The 24,154-nt window shown below is 38.8% G+C and overlaps 1 protein-coding gene across 1 annotated transcript in view; it reads left to right on the plus strand.

The window, feature by feature from the left end:
- The first annotated feature begins 5,412 nt into the window (after nt 1–5,412).
- The window catches only part of MID1 (midline 1), a 232,209-nt gene continuing 213,467 nt past the window's right edge, over nt 5,413–24,154 (plus strand). The window contains exon 1 of the mRNA XM_072360744.1: nt 5,413–5,587. The gene's annotated coding sequence lies outside the window, so the exon portion shown is untranslated. The remainder of the gene's footprint in view (nt 5,588–24,154) is intronic.

Genomic DNA, 24,154 nt, shown 5'->3' on the forward strand with positions numbered 1-24,154 from the left:
ATGTTTCTGAAATCTGAAGAACACGTGGTGCAAGGTTAAAGATAGTAACCTGTTGTATTACAGAGCTTTTAATGATGAATTCTGAAACAGCGTCGCAGAGGAAAGCTCAATTTGTTTCCCAAGGGTCGACATAATACCCTTAGACATTAGCCTTTAACATGTTTTGACATCTTTGTTCCTGTGTAAAGGTTAAGTAATATGGTCAAACTTTATAAGAAATGCTTTATTAGTGAAGTAACTTGCATTAAGGTTGTAAAATTGAACACCAGATCAGGAAATAGTAAAAAGTAAAGGTTGTATCATAAAGTTAACTGATCCGTACAGCTTGTGTTCCCCTGATAAGGTACATGCTCAGCTGCTTACAGTACATGAAATTTGCTTCTGAGTGCCTTAACCTTTTAGTTTCTTCTTTCTTGTGTATTTTCGTTTATGAATCTTGGATGAATATAGGCTCTGAGATTAATTTTATTTTGCATTAGCTAGAAGAAAAGAATAGCATAAAATGGCAGAAAAGCATATCAAAGCCTTGTGCCTACTTTTAGCTAAGCATATAAATTACTGCTGTGTCTATGGCTCTTGGTCCCATGTTTGTTTTTAGTTTGACCGCTATCAGGGAGTTGCATGGTTTGGCCTGATGTATCTTTGCATTCCTGATTATAGTCAGGGAACGGATTGCTGAGAGGCAGCTACAAACTTCAGCTGCTTCTCAGACTCACGGTTGCCATATAGGTGCTTCTACTAAATTTCCAGATGAAGTCAAATTACTTCAGTGGACCACTGCTAAAGGTAATTAAGCATATCAATTTGACTTTATCACAAGATGAGGTGTTTTCACAGGCCAATCTAAAGTGTCTTCTGGGGAAAAAAAGTGCAGTAAAGGAAACCACTCACCACTATCCTAGGCAGACTGATGCTCAGCAAGCTTCCAGACCTCAGCCACCCGACAAGAGCCCACCTTTCCTCTTTGTCTACCTTGGATTTTACTTTAGAGCATGACATGATAATGGCATGGAATATCTCTTTGTCCAGTTTAGGCCAGTTGTCCTGACTATGTCCTCTCAATTTCTTGACTGTTCCCAGACTATTCACCAAAAGGATGAGGCAGCAAAAAAGAGCTACTGAGTGCACCAAGCACTGCTCAGCACTAACCAAAAACATTAACACATTACCAACACTTATTTAGCCACAAATCCAAAGAGCTATCCAGGCTGTACTATGACAGTTAACTCCATCTCAACCAAATCCAGTATATTTCCCCTGTTTGTTCAGAGAAAGCTCTACTCTAGATTAGAGCATTTTGTTTGCATGTTTTTTAGATAGTAGATCAAAAGCCTGAGCACAAATTTTGTTAATGCATACGGAATACCGCAAAATAAAGTTCGCAGTCGGTGTGTATATAAATTCTTTCACAGCAGTGCAGAAATAACACTAGCATTGTTGGAAAGTTGGTAATATATTTGGACTTTTAGATCTTTAATCTAGAAAATCTTCTGATCTGAGATGCAGCTTGCAACCATAATTCTCTGGGGTGATTTGTATGTTAAATTGAGGCTTTTAGAACTGAATCTATCTTATTTGTAAGGTGCTTACTGCTGCCACTCTGCCACTCATGCTGCTTGATATGAGGACTGCGTAATGAAGCTGAGAACAAACAATGAGCTATTGAATGAATGATCTTGCTGCAGTCCACAAGAACAGAGCATGCATTGTGGGATGCTCAATGATGCACATCTCTAAGGCTCCCCATAATGGGCTCCCCAAGGAGGTGGTTGAATCGCCATCCCTGGATGTGTTTAAGAGCCGCTTGGATGTGGTACTCAGGGATATGATTTAGAAGAGGTTTGTTGTTGTGGTATTGTTTTGTGGTTGTTTTTTTTTTTTTTAAGAGATAGGCTACTGGTTAGGCTGCGGTTGGACTTGATGATCTTCAAGGTCTTTTCCAACCTGAGTAATTCTATGATTCTATGATTCTATGATTCTAAGCGAAACTGAAGATATAAAGAGGCAGATATGAAGATGAGGTATGAAATCTTGTCAATATTAAAGTGAAAGGAAGTATTGCCATTGAATTGAAGGAATCAGAACTTCAAGAATGCAGTAATAGCTTGATTCTGGAAACTGTGGGACAGCAGTTTTGCAATGAAACTTGAGAGATCCCGGCTACTTTAAACTTACCTGGCTACATTTAGTCAGTTTACTGAGCTGCTCAAGTGTGCATGATTTCAACCCACAATGAGCTTCAGAAGGCAACCTTGCCATTCAGCAAAAGGAGACTGAATCTGGTGTGTTCCCCTTAGCTTTTAATAAGAAAAAAAAAAAAAAAAAAAAAAAAAGTCAAGGCAGATATTTAGACATACATGACAAGATTAGGGACCAACATTGTTTGTTTAATAGGAAATATGTTTCTGAGTGTATTGCACTTATCTATTCCATACAATCCAAATTCACCATGGGAATTTATACTGGATTTCCATTTCTAGTACAGCAATGTAAACAGCGGCAGGACTGTATATTTTAAAAATGGGCAGAAATACAAAAGGGAAAATCCATCAGCCTTTTTATAAGAACGAATAAAAGAAATAAATAAAAATTGTTTCTTACAAACCATCTTTGGAGATAAAGAAAATATGGCCAGTGAGGCAGAGAAGTGGAAGTCAAGAGGAACACAGCAGAACTCTGATCAGTTACCAGATCTTGCCTGGGACTGCCGCTCTACTGGACAAAGGTCGCTGGGCTAACAAATAGTTACTATCTAAAAGCAGGAACTCAACTAACCTCAGTAAACCGTTTATATGAATTGTGCTCCGGAAACAAGCTAATGACACCCTGAATGAGAGCGGTTACTTGAATGCTGAGCTTTTGCCAAGAATAACGTGGAACACTGCAACAAAGAAAGTAACACATTGTCATAACCTGAACTCATTTCTAATGAATCTTTTAAGGGTCTGACATGAAAAATAATGTACTTTAAATATCTGCTCAGAGCTTTTCTAGTATCCTCAGAATGCAGGCTCAGAACTACTAGAGCTCTTTCTGAAGGAGAGATTGGTTAGGAGGTAATTAATGTTCTCTTAGGATCTGATTTAGATAATGCATTTGTGATAGCAAAGTAGATGCAAGTAATATGCCAAGATTACTCTCAGCTTCAGGAATTAACTGGATTGCTTCAGGACTATATACATACATATATACATATATATGTATGTGTGTATATATATATCATTATTTTTAATTTAAAAAAACTTCACAGAAGTGAAAAGGATCTATGAAGACCATAATTAACTGCTTTTAATGCTTCAGCAGAGACATGAAGTCAAAGAGCAGGTAGCCTATGTAGGACTTGGGGAAATTTTTCATGTTTTTCATCTGCTGATAACATGGTTTGGGTATCAGTAGCTAAAGCATGAGGCATTGTGCCTAGCTGTAAGACCCCCAACTAGTCCACAATATGATGTTAGAGTCAGGTGAATTTAGTTGTCAGGTGCAGAATGTGATAGCTAGTTGAGTTTTAGATAGGAAAAATAAAGTAGTTACACCTGCATTGAAGAAGCAGTAGTAAAATCCTTGACTGAGAGAACAGTTTTGGATAAATGAATGTGAAGTTTGTGGTAGGCTCTGAGTTGGGCAACAGAAAAAGGTCTAGCATAAGAACAGATATCAGCCATACTTGAAGTAACATCTATTTTGGCATTATTTGTTTTGCCCTTTTAAATTTTCATTGCTATTGCATTTTTGGAAATCTGGTAGATTTTAATTGCTTGGTTCATGTGAAAAACTGATACTCAGTCAGGAACTGGTCACAAGTTCTCTGGTGTTAAGGGAATACAGGGCTGCATAGTCCACTGCACATGCTTTGTCATAACTTGGCAGGGCTGACATATTCCTATACTGTGAAGCCACAAGTGAGTTATGTGTCCTGAAAGAGTCCCATGAAGACCATTACAACATGCCCCTGGCCACATATTCTTGATTCCCTATGTACTGTATAGGGGGACTATTTTAGATATATTTATTGAGTCTTACAGCTTTTATTGGTATTGTTTTTCATTTTTCTCCCCTTATAAGCCAAGCTCCTGCAGTATCAAGAGGTTGAATGTTTACGCCTCAGGGGAGAGGAAAATTATAATGAAAGAAGTATTGAAAACATTAGGAGTGGTCATTAGGAATAGCTTTCTGCACAGTATATTATTTGATGATCTCTAAGACATATATATTACACGGGGATAAGAAAAGTTCTAGTCCACTGGGTAATGATAATTTCCAGCATTTGGGTGGTTCTTTGTAGCCTTCCAGAGGTCATCAGGAAGAGGATTTTATCTCTTTCCTGTCTGAAGTTATAAGGGATACATCCAAAGGAACAAACAAAAAAAGGGGGAAGAAAAAAATGCTTTAGAGTTCAATGTACTGTTTTTAAATATCAGCCTTTCATCATTTGATCAAATCTTTTAACTCTTATTTCTTGTTTTGGTTTCATTCACCCTTTGTTCTATTTGCTCCATTTTGTCTTTTGCTCCCTGTCCCTCTGCCTATGTTAGTGTTGCGGCTTGTTGAAGGAGGGCCATAATGAACAGGGGAATCTTGAGTGAGTAGTATAAAGTAGTATAAATGAGCAGCATGACTTTCCCTACGGTTAATTAATTGCTTCTTGAAGACATCTGAGTTGATCTTGCAGAAGGGGTTCAGTGAGCAGTGGATGGGCAGGAGGAGTCAGGTACACCTCTGCTCTGCAGAGTGCGGTGTGTGCTTGTTCTGGGTAAGCACCTTATCCATATATCTCTGTGTGGATGGGTGTGTCTGTTAATGTATCACAATCACACCTCTCTGACAAAGACAGGTCTATCACCAGAAGCTTAGCTATTACATTGTCTAGAAAAGGAAGTAGAAAACAGTAAACAACCTTGGCTTGTACTGCTTCTTTTTTTTCTTCCCCATTGACTGCAGTGTCGCAACTCTTTTTTCACGTAACGTTTGATATATGGCAGCCTTTCCACATAGGAAACTGATAGAATTGGAATTATTTTAATGCTACCAGAACATGTGTGCATGCATGTTACCTTTGTGAACTCGTGTGCTTTTCTTGGAGTAAAAAGTATAGGCTAAGGCAGGTGTCCTGCAAAAATATCAAGTGTTTAATGTCATAGTGACATAGCACTCAATATTGCTATAGATGTAAGAAATGGAATAACTTCATAGGTGCTAAACTGCTGCAAGGAACCCATTCTCCCCTCTGGAGACACTGAAGTGCTACGCAAGCAAACTTCAGGCAGGCAGCCACATTTGGTATTTGTGGAGTTAACAAAGTTAAGCTCTCTCCCGGCTAGCCTCTTCCACCAGGAATGCAATTAGTGTTCACCTATATAAGGAAACCTGCCAGGCGGCGGGGCTGGGGCTGGGGCTAACTCCGCTCCCAGCGAGCGGCACTGCGCGGGCTGGACAGGGCTCGGCGGCAGCAGCAGCAGCAATAGCAGCGGCAGCGGCAGCGGCAGCGGCAGCAACAGAAGAAGCAGGGCAGCCCAGCGCTGGGAAGGACTATCCCGCTTTCTTCAACTTCAAGACGAGGAGGAAAAGAGCAAAAATGGAGTGGCAGGTATGTCGGCACGGAGCCCTTGCGGCGGGAGGGTGGTAGAGAGGCTCAGGGGCTGCCTGCGAGACTTGTTCCCGCAACTGCTGCTCCCCCCCGAAATGGCTTGTTTGTTTTTATAGAGGTTGCAAAGCAAAAGCGTGCTTCTTGTTTGCAGCAATATCTGTGTGAGCAATTACGTTCACTTATCTGATGTTCCGCACGCTTCTAATTCACTTACACCTTTTTACCGGGGAGACAATCAAACTTTCTTATCTCTGATGGAAAGCAGATGTGAGACTGGAAATGAGGCTGAGATGCTTTGCTTAACTCTACGAACCTCTGCAAATGCAGCATTTTATGATCCTGTCACGTCTGGAAAGCAGTCCTTCACTTTGTAGCGTGAAACACTCCTTTTGTGAAAGGTGTGCTCCTTTAGCCCTTCCGGGATCTCAGTGTTCTTTATTGTGATGTGTGTGAATGCAGCCCAGTCAGCATAGCTGGGATGCGTTTGCTGGAATACAGGGAGTTCCTGCAGTAATAAAGCTTTTTCAGTGAGTTAAAAAATAAACTGCAGGTTCTGCTCTAAGAAATGTAAGCAAAACTTGTTCTTCTACTGTAGAGATTACCCCAATTCACAACAAGGATGTGTTGCCTGGGAAATATTTGCACATTCTGATAACCTTTACAGGAGGTTCTGTGTAAAATCCTGACCGAGAGAGAGAAAAGAAGGGGAGGAAAAGTTTGTTCCGTGTAGATATTGGTGAAGACATGATAAAAAGTCAAGTTGAAAACTTATCTCAAACAACTTTCTAGTTGGAAGAATGCTGCTATGCAGTCCTTCAGGATAGTAAGCCATTAGCATCAGCCAGCACGTGAACTCTGTGGCAGCTCACTCAAGTTGTGTGCAGTTAGGGTATAAAAGATAGGAATGAAAGAATACTTTGAGTTATTTCTCTGAGAAGTGCCTTCTAAGGAGAAACCACACTATTCAGCAACAGGTGGAGTTTATTTTCAGAATGATTTTTTTATCTTAGCAATTGGTAGACATAACAATGCTTTTCACTAATTTTCATTGTTAATCATATTTAAGTGGGCGCATGCGTGATAATGCACTAGTTATGGGAGTTTCAGCTCTACCTCTTCTGGGGGCCAAAGTATGAATGTGAAGTACAGTTTTGAAGTTAAGGGCTTAAAAGCTTAGAATGAAGATTATTGTTATTTAAAAACTCATAAATTTTTTACATTTTTCTGAATGAATGTCTACGTGGAGTCTGTAATGTGACATCACTAAGGAGGCATCAGGATTGTAATCACCTGTGCTGATACATGTTCTCGTTCACTTCTATGTGTGGCAATTCTATTGAGGTATAAGTGGGAATGACACACACCAGTAGTTTCAGTAGAGCATTTTATTGGAGCATCAACATGGCAAAGAAGTTATACACTAGACAGTGCTCCAGAACTGCAGCTAGTGAGTTGATTGTCATGAAACATCTTTGGTCTTGGTGAAAGGCAGTACAGCACATACAGAATCAGTGGACCAGAACCATGCAGTTCCTTTGTATCACTTCTCATACTTGTGATTTTCAGTTCATATCATACAATCATAGAATCATTTCAGGTTGATAGGGATCCTTAGAGGCCACCTAGTGCAACTCTCCTGCAATGAATAGGGGCACCTACAGCTAGATCAGGTTGCTGAGAGCTGAGTCCAACCTGACCTTGATTGTCTCCATGGATGTGGCATCTACCACATCTCTGGGCAATATAATCTTTATTAATGTTAATTGAGTGGGAGCACAGAGGATAGATTTTAGCAGGGTTGTTAGTAAAGTATGAATTTAAAGGGCAGGATAAGATATCAGATAAACTTAATCTTAAATCTTCTTTCCCCTAGCCTATCTAGTAAATTACATTGTCCCCCTTCATTTGGCATCTAGCTGTGCTACAGTCATTCATGGTCTTTTGGCTTCCCAGTGCAAAGTGAGATAGAACTCTGATTCAAAGCCTGCACAGAATCTTCTGAGCTGACATGAGCTTACTCTTGCCCCAGGTCTGGGGTCTGGAGCTCAAGCCTTATGAGAAACAGCTAAGGGAGCTGGGAGTCTGAAGAAGAGGAGGCTCAGGGGAGACCTTACTTCTCTCTATAACTGCCTGAAGGGAAGCTGTAGTGAGTTGGGTGACAGCCACTTCTCTTGTGTAACTAGTGATAGGACTAGAGGGAATGGCCTCAAGTTGTGCCAGGGGATATTCAGGCTGGATGTTAGGAAATATTACTTTTCCAAAAGTGTGGTCAGGCACTGGAATAGACTGCCCAGAGAGGTGGTGGAGTCACCAATCTTGGAGGTGTTCAAGGAACATTTGGATGTTGAGTTGATGGACATGGCTTAGTGAGGACTATTGGTGATGGGTGGATGGTTGGACTGGATGATCTTGTAGGTCTTTTCTAACCTCAGTGATTCTGTGATCTGATCAGCAATCTGTGGCCATCCTGGGGCAGGTCCCAAATGCAGGCTCTTCCAGGGAGATGAGAGGCAGTTTGGGCACTCATGCTCTTTGCCACGAGGTTTCTTGTACCCTCCTCTGCCACCCAAAGCATATGTAATGGGGCAGCTGCAAAGCCTGCGCTATCACACCAGAACCTACCAAAAGCTAGTATCTGCGCTGCTATATATATATATATATATATATATATATATTAACTTGGTGCTGCAGGTGTGGTATTCCATGAGTTTTCATTGGCTCAGATGCACAAAAAACAAGTCTTTCTCTGACCAGGATATATGGCTGGGAAATACATTCCAGGAAAAAAAAATTAACCTTGTTTACAGTAAGAAGAGAACTGAATAATAGATGAAGCAACTTAAAGTAAAGGATAGATCTTGTGTATTTTCTGAAATCACAACAAAATCCAGTAGATATGGCTGGGTTTTACAATGACCCCTCTCCTTCCTGAGCCCTGGCAAATGACCCTCCTGCCCTACACATTTGTCTCTTGTCCATGTTAATAGGTGATGTGTTTCATTCACTAATTAAGAAAAAGGGCTAGCATTCATTACGACCCTATTTAAAGATTAATTTTTCATTCAGTCAAGGGTTCTTTGATATCAGTTTTAGCAGTTTACAGTGCAGCAATGGTGACATATTGGACTGCATAGTTTGGAAATGAATACTCTGAACCTAGGCGAAGGTGCAGCAAGTTTGTGCATAAGCCTGTAGTACCGTCTTTAGTTGTGTAACTGAGACGAGACTGAAGTGAAACAGAAATATTTGAATGTGACAATCTGGAGTTTAATGCATGACTGAACTGGAATTTTTGTTTGTATGCCTGAGGTAAGAAGCACCAAATTATTTATGGGTATGACAACCTTTGATTACTTGGACCAGATCCATGTTTTTTGTCTCTGTTATATTACTGATGGGTTATACTCATGAGAAATTTCACCCATTTGTCGCTTTTGGAAGAGTGAGAGCTTGATGTATTTAGCATTTATTATTGCTTTTTTTTGTTTGTTTAGAAGTGAAAATTGTAAACATCTTAAACATTTTTTACATTTCGTAAGCTGTTCGCCCTACAAATAGAAAAATGGTTTATGTGATTTCTAGACTTAAACAGAACAATCACTGCACGTGTTTATTTTCTTTTTCTGGCTCGTGTGCAATTTGAAGCTGAGTGACCCTACGCATTGGCAAGGGGAAGCTAGGCACATCATGCTTTTTTCTGATACCTCTTATCATTTTTCCAATAAAAAGAAACACTGGTTTTCAAAGGTGTAACTGGAGAGCTAGAAATAACAAATGACCATGCTGTGTTAGTTGCATGCTCTCTTTAGGGTTTTGTTAAAGGCTTTACCCACCCCATTATGCTATCATTCTGTAGTGTAAGCATTTTATATGGCATGTGTGATTTCATTGCCCTAATGTGACCTTGGGAAATTCCTTATTTCCCCTGAAACACATGTCTAAGTGAAAATTGCCCTCTGCAGTTTAGGAGCTCTATGGAAAGAATCTGGGAATAATGCAAGGAGGAGATGGAAGTCCAGAGTGAGATGTGAGCCATTTTTCTGTAGTGTTATTTTTGCATGCACTTAAATCTTTGCTTTGAAGACCAATGAGAGGGCAGCATAGGAAGGGCAACCTGATTAGTCTGCCTGATTTTTCTATCAAGAGATCACATGATTCAGAAGAGGTGTGTGTTGTGTGAGATTTACTTCTGTATCCCTCTTGATACAACTAAATGTAGATGTATCTGGAGTTAAAAATGTAATTCCAAATCTGAACTGCATTATCTAGACCAGCTGCTGTCCTCATTCCCCAGTGCCTGGCTTGTCTCTGCTGAGCCACTGAGTTTGAGGATAAAGTATGATGACCACAGTCTGCAACCACAACCTAAAATTGAGACGTTGTGTTCCCAGCTAGCAGCTTCTAGCCTAGCCTAGTACTGCAGCTTCTGTGCGCATGAGTGCCTGAGAGCCACGTGAATGCTTTTAGCCTGGGAGGCTGAAAGCTGGGCAGTGTAAAGCTGCGCTTTGTCAGATCAGAGGATGTTGAGCTGGACCCTGGACTGAAAAATGAAGTCTGCAGCATCTGTGTATTTATTCTCTAACGTGTAACTGAATTGTTTAGGAAACAAAAAATGGAAGTATTTTAATTAAAAAGGGTTGAGAAACATAAAGTATGACAGATCTGTGATAAAGATGTGGAACTGCAGTTTTCTCATACTTCTTGTATGTTTATTCAGTCTGAAAAGTTCAGAAAACTACTGGGCTGAGGATTAAACTCCCCAGATTCTCTGGTCTTGTGTTATCTCAAAAACAGTCCGATTCCTGCAGGCTTATATGTTGAATTCATTTGTTTCCATTAATTCCAAGTTATACTTCAGAACTATTTATCAAAATTAGAGTTCTGGAATACACGCTACTTGGAGACTCAAACAGGAAGGCATTGAAAATATAGAACTTGTTTTAGAATTTGAGTTTACCACCTTCGTAGAAAATATTTCCATATTGGTTGTTTTTGTTTTTGTTTTTTTATTTTCTCTCATTAAAAATACTGGCATGGAATCTCATTTTTGATGATGTAGCAGATAGCTCAGGGAGTACAGAGATGCTTCTTGGCATATCTTGTGAAGTTCTATTTGATTATTTGCATGATAAGTGTATTATATGCTCAGCAAGATATTCGTGAACATACTTGAAGTTGAATATCTCTACATAAACAGATGCATGTTTTCAAACATATCTTTGTCTAGTGTTTTAACATGTACTCAGATTCATATGTTCCTAAATTCTCTGCTTGAATTCTTAGTTAAAAAGAAGCTATTACTCTCTTGTGATACTGTGCCCATAGGGTGGAACAATAGGTATTTGCTTCTACCTATGTCAGTTGACTCTTGTAGCACTTTCCTTGAACACTTCTACATTTTTTACAGGTTTTCTGTAAAACTCCTTTGAGCAGTGGATATTCAATTTCATGTTTTTTCCTGTGGTACTTTCACTCAGTGGTAGTTTTGCCATTGGTCCTCTGGATGTCAGATTTAGGAAAGAGCCGTTGCTTTTGTTAGATGTCTTTCTATGAAATTGTACATAACTTCAGCTCCACTTAAGCTTTAGTGAAGTTTACATTCAATGGCATGAGTGAAATGACATTTTTGACACCTTGTGCATAACTCCAGCCATTCCAACAGGCTGAGAACAGAACTGTTTGTAATGCATGGGATTACAGAGCTAATAGGGTGTCAGACTGTAAGTGTCACAACTTGTCCCCTGTGCTCTTCCAGCAATGCATGGGCTCCTGCTGCTGCATTTCTAACATTTCTGCTTTGTAGCTGCCCAGCCTGGAAAATTCCATATGAAACCTCACACCTCCTGAAGTAGATTTTTTTGGGGCACATTTAATTCCTCTATGTATGAAACAACGGTAGTGTTCCTGCTATGTTAATGCTCTAAAAAAAGCAATGGCTTTACTGCATGGTTTGTATCTTTGTTGTCTTGTTCGCAAGAAATACCACACCGTTTTAGCTGCGGAGTTTAGGTATTAGCAGTTAATTACAAATTCTTACCTTAAGTATGGCAGCATGCCACAAAGCGGTTTGGGATATCCTATTGGTTGTTGTTTCAAAGTTATGCAGCTGTGCTTAACACTCCAGTGGGCAATTCTGGATACGTTGTGTTTCGCCTTTGATACGTTGCCATACCACCACCATTAGCGCAGTGCTTAGACTGCAAACATCTGTTTGCTTTTATTGCACATGTGTTGCTTAAGATGTTCTGTTTTTACATGATGTAAATCACTGGACTCAACTGGCACTGTATGGTTTGTTTACCAAATAAAACTTAAACTGTGTCAGTAAAATGTATGTCATATGGGATGACATATATGACATATGCAGAAGAGAAAAAAAACAGTTTGTGGCTGCAGTCACCAATACTTCCAACAGTTCCAACAGTTCACCAATAAGGTTTTTGAATTGTATGAAAAGAATCATGTAGATGTCTTTACAGAAGTAAAGGTGTCAATGGAATGGGCACACGTGCACACACCAGATGACAACAATGGGCATAGAGATTATAATGGGCACTTAGCATTATAAAATAGAATCAGATGGAATCTGCATACCCTTCATTCCAGAATTTTGCTATACTCATGGCACAGAATAGAGCAAACACTTATTAACAGGCACTTGGCTTTTCTTATATCACTGTATATAGCTGACAGTGGCCTTTCAAATGGAAAAGTTACCTGGACTTTGAAGTTTAGCTGTTGATCTCAGCAGCTCCTCAGCAGTACTGTGTTAGTACACTAGTGTTTCAGACACGTTTTGCTTCTAATGTGCACCACTGCACACTGCTAGAATGCACAACAGGATTGATTTGGTTTAGATTAATGAAAATGAACTCAGTGAAATGACTTACAGTTGTTAGCTTGCACTTTAATTTTAAAGGTTAACCCAATGTGCCTTGGAGGTTTTTTTCCTTATGTTTCCTTACCAGTAAGAGATGAATTTGAATGTTTTGTCTATGTCACACGAGAACTAAAGAAACAAATCGTGAGGAGAAAATGGAAGATTACAGCTGAATAGAACCATCAGCTAAATAGTCCTTTTATTTTTCAACATAGGCACTTCAAAGTTTTGGTGTGTGCTGAATTGCTGTATATTCAGAAATGAAATAAAAAGCTGTTTTTCCATCAAGAATTGTTTTAAGGAATCTGGAAAGTTTTATTTATGAAGTTGGTATAATCTGCAAAGTTTCTAGTACATCATCTAGGCTGATGGAGCTAGAACTATATTCAAAAGAAGTCTGAGAAGCTGGCAAGCTGTTCAGAAATCAAAATCAAAGAATCAAAAGGAGCACAACTCAGTATAGTCGGGGATGAAAATATAATTCAATGATAGAAAGAGGGGAATCAATCAGATAGAAAGAGTATCTGCAAATTAGAAAACAAATGTGAGTCACTGATGTGACAAAATATTGAAATGTGAATATGTCATTCTGGCACTCATTCTTGATGATACAAGAGGATGACAGTTAATTATCTTATCCTGTTCAACTGTGATAAGCTTCTGGCCTGAATTTTTCAATGAGCTTTGTACATGATAAAGAAATATATAGACAAACTTCAGATAATCAGTTGGAATGCAAGTGAAAGAAATGTAACAATAAAACTTGATAAAAACTGCAGAAATGGAGTATGTTTTAAGTGAAACTGGAATTCACAGAGTGTCCTGTGGAAGGATAGAATTAATAGTCTATCCAGCTGCCTTTCCCTGCTACACCAGAAGATCCTGCTTGCCCATTGCTATCTTCATGTGAGTGCAAAGGGTAAAGCTGGAAGAGTATGCTTGGAAGATGGATGAAGCTGCAGAGACTGCTACTAGTGAGCAACTCCGAGTGCTAATTGCAGAAATTGAGTTTGGCAAATCTCTGTCTAGAAAAAAGAATAAACTGTACCCTAATACACAAGAGTAATTAATTGTTCTGCATCTCCACTGAGGATTGAAAAAAATGCCGTTTGCAGCCCTGGTGGTTTTGGTTAAATCTAACCAAAGATGAAGAATGGGTCACCCAAAGAAGGTGTCATATCTACCTTTGGAAATTTTTCACTGGCTGAGGAAATACATACCAGCTTTGTTCTGTGATCCTCCTGGGAGAAGGGTAGTGACTTCACGTAGATTTCTTGAGACCAGCCTTTCCATCTTTGATTCTTAAGTTGGTGTTTGTATTCCAAGCATGGAATCTGAGAATGCTTCTCAGTTTCATGCCCAATGTACCCAATGGTTGTGTCCTAGCAGCACAAAAGTGCCTAACTTGGGCCTGCATCTGCCCTTTATCTCCACCTCCTGACCCTGATTTTTGTTCTCAATGTGGTATTATGTCAGTGGAGCAAGACTCTTGGATGCCTCACAGGTGACCTTTCTCTCAGGCATGAACTGGCTCAGCCCTAGACTGGTATTGTATCTACAGTATAACGCTGCCATATTTTCTTCACCCTTTGCCATAGACTCATTGCTTAGGAATTTGGGAAGTTCAAATGGTTTCTTTGCTTTTATCTTCCACCCAGTTATTAATCTTGTGTCATCACCAAGACACCTGTTTAACTTAAGCATTAAGTAGCAGTGCGAGTGAATGAAAAGTGTAACAGAATCATAAAAAAAAAAAAAAAAAAAAAAAAAAAAAAATGTGAATAGTTGCATATGTGAAACTGTTGCCATTTAATCTACAAAATGCAGACCTTTTCCTCTTGTTACTTCATTGCATAATCTATACAATAAAAAACAGAACACAACAGTCTGTGTAGATGTAAAATAAGCAAGAATGCAACTACTGCAAATAAATGTGGGGAAATGAAAACAAACTTTTTTTTTTTAAAAACCACGACTGCCCAGAAAATAAACAATCTTGTGTTAATGCAGGTGAGGAGGCTGCTCACCCAAGCACTGTATTTAAGTAGAAATAGTTGTGAGAGTTACAGGACAAGGTTCTCTTTGGACAGTACAGTAGAGTGTTTGGTTTGTTGTGTAAAATGTATTATTGATGTGCTGCAGGCAAAAAAAACACACGTACATTTCCCATGGTTATGTAGCAGTTCTCAGACATTGATTACTGTCGATCGATGCTGTACACTGTAGTGCGATATCCATTAACCTCACAATGAAGATACGAGACGTAACATTTGATCAGTCAGGTCCCAGATTAAAGTCGATGATCCAAAAGAAGGAGAATGTAAAAATAGAAGGAGGAAAATGTGTAAATGGAAGTGAGATTGATTTCTTTTGCTTGGTACTTCCCATAACCTCATTCTCATGAGTCAGCATTTCCGAGGTTGGTTGTTTCATGAGACTGGTTAAACCAAATTCCTACATGGTGATTGTGTCTGGAACACAAAATGACAAGTGTTTAGCTTTCTAAAATTTGTTCATATATATTGTCAATTGTAAAAGATGGGCTTATAAAAGAGTTATTATAAACATCTTTTTTTTTTTTTTTCTTTTTCTTTCTAATTTATATTTGTATTAGCTTCTTTAATATCACAAGCATCCACTTGAAGCTGTCCATCTCTTGTCTGTGAATAGATTAGTTGACTCTAATGGGAAGGGTGCAAAGGGATTGCAGTGAAAACATATGCTAGCAAAAAAAACCCATTTTCTACTTCAGAGTGCAGTCTTCTCTGCATTCATGAAAAACATACATAGCAGGCAGAGCCTGAATAAGCTCCCTCTCCTTCCTACTGCAGCCAGGGGCTGTTCGTCAAAACCATTTTTCAGGCTGATACTTAGCCCAGATTTGGTGAGACCATTGCCATGAATTTCTCACCACATGGATCAAGACTAGGGCCTCCATCTTGCAAGAGGGATGCCATGACACTTTCTGCTCATTGCTGAAAGAAATTTACTGTCTTCTTTCACAGTGATCTCTGACTGAATCCATTCCTTATTCTGAGAACAGGGGAAGGGAATGTTCTGTTAGGCAACAAACATATAACTGTTTGAAAATACTCATTTAGTGATGGCAGTCATTACTAGGACTTTCAATTACTGTCCTTCAGGACTGGAGCATATTACACTTTACATTTGTAGGCAACATTGCTATCTGACTTTCATTTCTGAGTTTTAGAGTTTTGCATCTAAAAATATTTTGCAAAAATTAAATTGAACCAGACTACTAAAATATTCAGTAATTGCGGGCAACTGTATGGCCATATGTCTATTCAAAAACAGCTTTTAACATTTTGCCTGGAGAGAAATCCTCTTTAAAGTGCTTGGACAAGCTAAATCTAAAGCTAAAACTTTTTTGAAAGATGACGTTCTTCTAAGTAAGGTTCAGCAGTTCTCCTGGATTAGAACCTGTCAGTCATTTTTTGTGTTTTTTTGTGTTAAAGATAGATGTCAAAGTAAAAAAAAAAAAAAAATGTAATAAAACAAGACAAAAAAAAAAAAAACAACTTTGTACAGTAATGTGAAGATATGACATTAATATTCAAGAAAAAACAACCTGTATCTTCTAGTGAGCTGGAACTCAGCATTTTGTCCATCAGAGTCATTAAAGGCAATATTGAGAAAGATATGTGCGTTATGAATTAGCTTTGACAGTGTTTAACTTCTAAGTGCATGATGTGGGATCTTATGCTTTCACTAATGTGTTTTTTCTAGTCAGAACCTCAGAATAAGACCTATAGTACAGAGGGGGATGGGCTGACAGAAGAAATGCCTGCTCTTCTCTGGAGCTCAGGGCATACTTTTTGTGCCCAAGAAGTGCTTCATCTGCCTGGGTTATTATTCCACGTGCAGGGCAGAACTTGTTTTTTAAGCACAGCTAGAGATGCTTTCAAATTGGTCTAGCTCATTCAGGAAATACAAGATGTGTGCTGAAGGCCTTTTCCTGGCTAAGGGGGTTTCCAGTGTATGTTCAGTATATCTGAGAAGGGCAGTGCTTTGGACAAGATGTGGCAATGTCTGTGCTGATACAAACTTATTTCCTCCTGTAGCAGCTGCGCTACTGGGAGAAAGATGGTGCAAGAATCTCGACTTTCTGGTCTTACAGAAGGAAGGAGGCAGCCTGGCTTGTGGGCCTCACTTAGATCGTTTTTGTATGTTTTATATTATACAGATGTTAATGAAAAAATCCTAAATCATTGAGTTAGGGTTTTTTTTTCCCTTCCATGTGGATGTCATAAACACATGGGAGATGAAACAGAGGGAAAACCAAGACTAAATTAAAATAGGCTTTCCATAATCTTAAAGCTCTGTGTGAAGTTAGGCACCTCTGTAGGCTTCTGGCACTTGCTTTAATTTGGGCCTCCTAAACTATGAATAGAGGGAGACAGCAGCTAGGTGCTGAGCACCAAGTAAGATTTTCTGTTACTTAGGATTTAAAAAACAACTGAGTTCTGAGTTCCATGTCTGTTTTGGTATGACCAAACCCTCAGGAAGTTTATGTTGTCATTTACAGCTGATACCTGTCTTGTGTTCAAGATACCATCTCTCTTTTACAGTAGGATGAACTGGGTTGTGGCTCTTGAATACACTGCTAGAAGGTGGCAAGATGACACTTCTCCACCTCAGGAGAAACCATTTTCAAGGGTTTTTCTTTCTTGTGTGCATGAAAAATATTTGGTCTGGTCTGCTCAGAGCATTCCTTCTGGTGATGTATCTGACACAGCTACAGCTTCCTTTCCCTGAATGATCAGCAAGCAGGTGGGATTTTTTAGAGTAATATTATTTTGCCTTCAGTCTCTGATGGGAGAAATGGATTATTTATGAACTACTGGGAGCAGAAAACCCTGTGTTCTTTGGACCACGAGATGATTTTTTTCTTCTTGCAAAAATTATGATGCAAGATTTTAAGGCTCTGAAGATGTGAATTAAATAGGTTAGTCTGTGAGAACTGAAATTGTCCTCATTTTTAAGCACCTACTGAATTATCTCTATGTTACCAAAACTCATCGGCAGTAGTAAATACATTTTTGAGCTGAGGAAATTTTTTTTCCTTTGTTTTTTTGTTTTGTTTGTTTGTTTGTTTGTTTGTTTTTGGTATGTGTGTCCATTCACTGTTTTTAATGCCTGGCATTCCTTTCTCATGCTCTCACGTGGACAGAAGTTGCATGCTCATGTAGTGTTTTCACTGTAGGCTGTGCTTAATGCTTGTACCCTAGACGTGATTTCTCTGTTCTCCATTGCGATGACTTCATTTTATCTTAAGTTTTTGTGGAACTGTAGGAAGAAAAGGACTTTAAAGATGTTGTAAAAAGAGAAGGGGTCTTGACTTTTCATGTCTTTCCTTGTTAGAATCTACAGTTGGTTTTGGACAAAGGATTTCAGACAAGTTGGCATCTCTCCAAAATGGCTTAGGGCTTTAGTCTTAAAAAGCAAAATCCCAGGTGCAGGAGTCTTGAATAGCAAGATATTTAAAGGCTGTCATGTTTTATATTAATCTTCTCTGTTTTCCCCTAATGTAAGACAGGTACAACCCCAATCTAATAAACAATTGCAAGCACAAACACACTTTCCTTGTGACTCTCTTGGTATCGCAAATACTGATGTGCTCCACTGTTCATGTATCTTGCTGAATATAAGATCACTGATTTCCCACAAAAATGGTAAAACATCTCTTTCTGATTCAAGAGATTTTCTTCACCGTATATGCTGCAAGGTATTAAGCTGAAACAGTAGGGTCAAGTATGTTAAGGACTCCTTTTTCAGTATTGCATAGTTTTTCCAGTACAGTGCTTATCTGCCTCATGCAAAATGATGGTTATAAAGAATACAATTGCCTGAGAAGACTTCAAAGGTGTGAAGAAGGGGAACTGTTTACAGTGTTTCATGCCAGCATGTACAACAAGAGATACAGGATGAATGTTACAGAAGCACTCAAACTGTACTGATCAACGTACAGAAATTAGTATATAGAGTGTGACGGTATTGGGGAGAGATCTGTATTCAATTATAAATTTCTCTTTGCTTTATGAGTAACATTTATGTGGAACAGTCTTTTGAGGGAAGTGGTAAAGCTGTGTACTAAACCATTGGCAAATGAACTGTGCAAAGTCTTTGAAGGCTCTTCAGAAAGCAGATCTGAAAAGAGCAGAGGTGTACATCTGATGACATAATGGAGTTTCCTTATATAAATTCTGGCTCGTATATTGACCATCATGCAATCTGTGAAGTGCTGTCTCAGAACCTTTCAGATATTCCATGTTTATAGCATTCAGCACCAAACATCTTTCTTAACCACTGCTATTAGAGAATTTTTTTATTAACTAGTTATTTATTTAGGAACATTTACACAATGAAAATCAGAGAAAAGCATGTGCCAGTTTAAGTAAAAGTGGAGTCTCTGAAAAAAGCACAAGAAGCAACAAATTCTGAAATGGTAAGTGTTCCACCCATTAGATCACCATTCTGAGTGGTAAGACACCCGAGTCTGTCATCTTTCTTCATCTCACATGGTGGTATTAGAAACCACCATGTCGTTTGTAGATCAAATGTGATTACCATCTCAGTGGCTTGCTCAGAAATGAAAACAGCCACATTTCACACTTGCTACAGTTCCCAACAGGTGTGCAGCATAGCTCCGTGTGTAGTACTGATAAGTACTGGGTAGTACCTGTGAGCATAAGAGCCAGTGCCCTGTTCTGAGAGTAGCTTGACAGTACTTAAATAGCTCATTTTCTTTAAGTAATTTTCTATTTCTGGTTCGTATCATTTTATTTATTGTTCCTTATTTCCTGTGGAAAACTTCAGCTGATTACAACAATATTTTTTCTAAGAGTGATCTCATTTTGACTACACTCACTACGAAGAAGCCCTTTATTCTTAAGAGTGCCTAACAAAGCAAGGGATGTGGAGAGAAATGTAGGAGCCAGCTTCACAATTGCAAATGGGTTTTCTTGCTGTTCTCTGACCCAGGCTCCCACAGAACCAGGTTCAAGCTGATGATAGAATGGGACTTCAAACCTAAATTGCTTGTGTTACATGACTCCTAATATTCCATTTTGAATAAAAACATTATTTATTTTTTCTTGAGGGATTCAGAGCACACATCTCAAGTGAGAGTCATAACCATTTTGTGAGAGTCTGAAATGAATGAGGCTTGATTTTTGTCTTCTCTACTGTTTCAGACCACTTATATTACTTAGCTGTTGAATGAGGGTTTCTGAAAAGAAAACTGTTTTCTGCCTAGATCTCACTTTGCCAATACATAGTAATTTATCTCCATGGTATTTCTTCCTGTGTCTTTCTCTGCAGGAACATTTTTTTTTTATTTTTTTTTTTTATTTTTTTTTTTAAAAAAAAGGAAAGAAAGAAAAAAACATCTGTTGGAGGCAAATATATTTCTACAAGGAAAGTATTCTGTTCTGTGAGAGAGGTTGAAAGGACTTTAATGTCAGACCAGTGTAGCATCTTACACAGCACTGCCTGTGCCTGGAGCAGGTTCCAGTGATGTTCATTGTGGAGTCATGTAACCAGGTGAAATACCAGCTTTACTCTTCGGATCATAGAATCCTTTGTATTGGTCAGGCCTTTGAAGGCCATCTAGTCCAACTTCCCTGCAATGAAGAGGGACACCTGAACTAGAACAGGTTGCCTGGGGCCTGAGCTTCCCACTATCTCAGAACTGATTAAAATGTGCAAAGAAATAGTACATCTCACGCACAAAGTTTCAATGTTTAAAAAGTTATAGAGTTAATGAAGGAGTAGCAGATTTGCATATAGTCTGAAACAGAACTGACACATTGTTCTCATGGGAAATAGGAGAAATAGCAGTAGAAGGAATTGAATTTATTACAGATATCACTTGCTGTGTTAGGTCATGTGGACCAGAACAGGGATTTAAGGCCCTGAACCTGCAAACACTTACACACATGCTTAACTTTACTACCTAGTGTATTCCCATGTAAGGCAGTAGGTTTACTCATGGCAATAAAATAAAACGTGTAAAAAAGCATTCTTAGGAATGAAGCCTCATTCTCGTTTCTCAGTCCATCAGGAAACCAGTGAGGGATTTTGTGGAGTGGATTAACAGACCATGCTGGAAGCTAGATGACTTTTTTGTCTGAATTTTGAATGGATGGCAAGGAGCCTATGCCTTGTAAACTGCAAATATCAGTAATACCTCCCTGTGAGTGTAGCAGTGAGTGAAGTCTAACTGCAAGGATGCAGAAAGACTGGAGTCTGGAGTATTTTACAGATGCTACTTTTTCACTGTGCTGTTCCTACAGTTTTTCTGAGATTGGCCCCCAAATGTTTTGACAGTGTTAAAAGCTGTTCCTCTCCCTATACCTATCACCATTTGCTAACCAGCATTTTCATGCAAGATTTGAAGTGGAATGTTGTAAAGTTATATGCTTTTAGCCTGTAAAACTCTGGACTCTGTCCAGCAGACCATTTTTACATGGCCTGGATACTTTTTAGACAAACAGGATCTGTACTAGGGTGCAAAATTTTAGACAACTGATGCATTTTTTAAAATAACTACGGATTGGCTCACTGCCTCTCATAGGAGCCTATTAAGACTCCCCCACCACTACCTGGTAACATATTTGTGGAGAGAGTGTGTGTGTGCCAACAAAGTAACAAATTTAAAGGTAAATTTTCTTTCCTCTGGCACTTTGAGAATTTCTTTGTAGTTCATGAGCCACCTAAGCAAGATGGGTAAGAGAACCTAATGCTTCTGGACTGAAAGGTCTGTAGTCTGAGTCTTCATTTTTTCTGAAAATAAATATTTTCAGATTTATAGAATTCAAATCTAACACAAGGTTTGTTGTTGTTGTTGTTTGTTTGTTTGTTTGTTTGCCTATAGAATAGCTTCCCAACACAAGTTTGTTCCTTGATATGCCACAAAGTGCTTTAATTTGAGCCTCCCCCAGAAATGTTCTCCTGTTCTCCATAGCAAAAAACAAAACAAAAACAAACAAAAAAACTCAAAATAAAAACCCGATAACCATAATAGAAAAGGTAACATCATCTCTTTCATGGTATTGTTATCAGAATCATCATTGTTCCCATTCCTAAAATGAGGAGCGACTACTGTTTTTAGGTGCTGTGACAAGGTGAACATTGTGGTTTAAACCTGCATGGAGCCTTTTCTGGAAATGAAGCTCCTTTGGGAGCCTGGTGTAGGCTGTAGGGGCAGAAGAATTTGTCTTTGGCTTGTTTTGTAATAGGTCTTTCATCCTTTGGAGTAATGCATTTTCATCTTACGTATATCTTTAATAAAACCAGGAAACAAGAATGACAAAAACTGCACATCTCAGTGAAATACAATTCAAATAAAATTATTAATAATAAATAATGTATTTAGTTTTATACCGCTATTACTACCTAAGCCTGTGATTACAGGCAATGCTGGGAATATATAGGTAAATTGAGAACAGCAGTGAGGTTATTAGGATTTTAATTCATCAAGGCACAAGCAAGTATCTTAGTCTTCTTAGATGTGAGATGGGAAATTTGACAAGGGTCCCATTGTTTTCTCCGTGAAGCAGCAGTTTGGCTTAGTATTCTTAATGCTCCTTGCTAGATAGTAATCCTGTTGCTAGAGGCACTAGCAGAGAATAAGAGAATGTCTTCTATGCAGCAGTGCTGCTGGATGTGAATTACTGCATGGTTAGAAAGTCACTATTTAACTCAAGCCATTCTTCAATTCTAAACTCATCACATGTAAGGGAAACTATTGATCTTAGGCTGAACCTCTGATTAACTATCTGAGGCAAGTGACAGATCAGCTGTGGGAGCACAGGTGAAGGTAATTCAGCTGTGCTCCCAAAAGGGGTGGAGCTTGACTCCACCTTTCCTAGATCCCATTTAAGGGCTGACCACCCCAGAGATTGCTCCTTTGTGGAGTTTTTGAGGTGAGTCTCAACGTTGGCAAGCATCTACCTTGACTGAAAGCCACAGCATTGGTGAGTCTCTGGTCATACTCTCTGGCTATCTGTTTATTCTATAATTACAACTATTCTATAATTACAACTGTACTGTTGTATTGTTCCAACTATTCATGATGCCACTGAACTGTGTGGACACGTGGATTTTTGTGCCACAGTTGGCAAGTGGAAAGGTTGGAAGTCTTTGGTACTGTTATGCTGCAAGTGCATTCCCTACTGGTGCCATGAACAAGCTGTGGCAGTTACAAAGCTTGTTAAATCCCAAATGTGCAGACATATGGTTTTTCAAGTTTCCCCATAACTGAGGAAAGCTGTCTCAGACTAAGCATGCTTGAATTTCCTTGTGATGTGCACCATGGCTCTAAAGAGACAGGTGAGATCAGACTGCTTTTAAAATCATAGGGGAGTAATGTAGTCAAGCTGAACCTTTGCAGGGGTGATTACATGCCTTGGCCCCTCTGAATGTGTAGGCAATGCTATAGATCACCTCCAAAAAAGCCTGTGAAGTATAACAGGGACAGCTGCTTGCAAGTGGTTCTCATACCTTAAGAGGCATTCTTTTTTTTGTCCCTTTTCTTCCAAATAGAACCTGAGTTTGATCACAGTAATTATACCATAGTTGACAAGATTGAGCTATTTGTCAATACGTTTATTTCTGTATTTATCCTTCCATGCCTTCTGTTATTTATTTATTTTTTATGAAGAGAGATCTGGGATATATCTATATTCTTAAAGTGGGGTCTATTCTGAGGGCTAAGTGTAAGAATTCTCATGTATAAAATCTAGATAAGCAGACTCAGGAGGAAGAAATACCACTGAGTAGCAATATTTTGTTTTAGCTTTTTTTTCCTTTTCTCTCTGTGTGAAACTATAAGAAAGACAAAAGGAGAGAAAGTCTGAAAGCAATACTTTGCAGTTGTGATATTACTTGCCTTGTAAACTCTTTTAGATCACTGTCAACCCAATGGTATCTTTAAAGACTGTAAAACAAACTTGACAATTCGTTTTAGGGTTTATAGACTTGTAGGAGAAAAATATGCTTTAGATTATTTTCGAATAAGATTGTAGCATAATTAAGTAAGGGTGTGACTTGGCCTTGAGTTTCACTGAATATAAAGAGAAGCTGTGCATGTGCAGTGAAATGTAGGATTTGGCTATTTACGGTTTTTACTTTATGGAAAAAAACAAATGAAATTTCTTTTTTGGGGGTATTTTCCATAGTCCTGTCTAATAATAATTATATGAGGTGCTTTAGTGTTCTATAAGCTGTGAAAGTTACTGGCAAAAAAATAAGCTGGGACTGAAGCAATATGAAAATTCTTTGTTAATCAGCTTCAGAAGTTTGGTTGCTAATTGTTCTGAAGGTAACCCACAATAGGTGCAAAGCGCTGATTTAATTTAAGGGTAGAAACACGGTAAATGGTTAAAATGAACTTTTGACAGAAAGGTTTAATCATTCTCTCCTAATGTTTTTTATTGTATTTCACGAGCCTTTACCATATTAAACAGGCAAAATGTGGAGCGTCTCTCGCAGTGTTTCAGAGGACAGTATGTAGTACTGTGTACACTGGCTGTTCCTGGGAAGATAAATGCATGGAATTACTCCATGAATAGAAAGGAGATAGTGGTAGAGGGTTTTTCCCAAGGCAGAGTTCCAGAGTTGCTGTAATCATTGTGGACTACATCACTACAGTGATGGTATTGTAA

Source organism: Excalfactoria chinensis, chromosome 1, assembly GCF_039878825.1.
Source record: "Excalfactoria chinensis isolate bCotChi1 chromosome 1, bCotChi1.hap2, whole genome shotgun sequence".
NCBI classification, from domain to species: Eukaryota; Metazoa; Chordata; class Aves; order Galliformes; family Phasianidae; genus Excalfactoria; species Excalfactoria chinensis.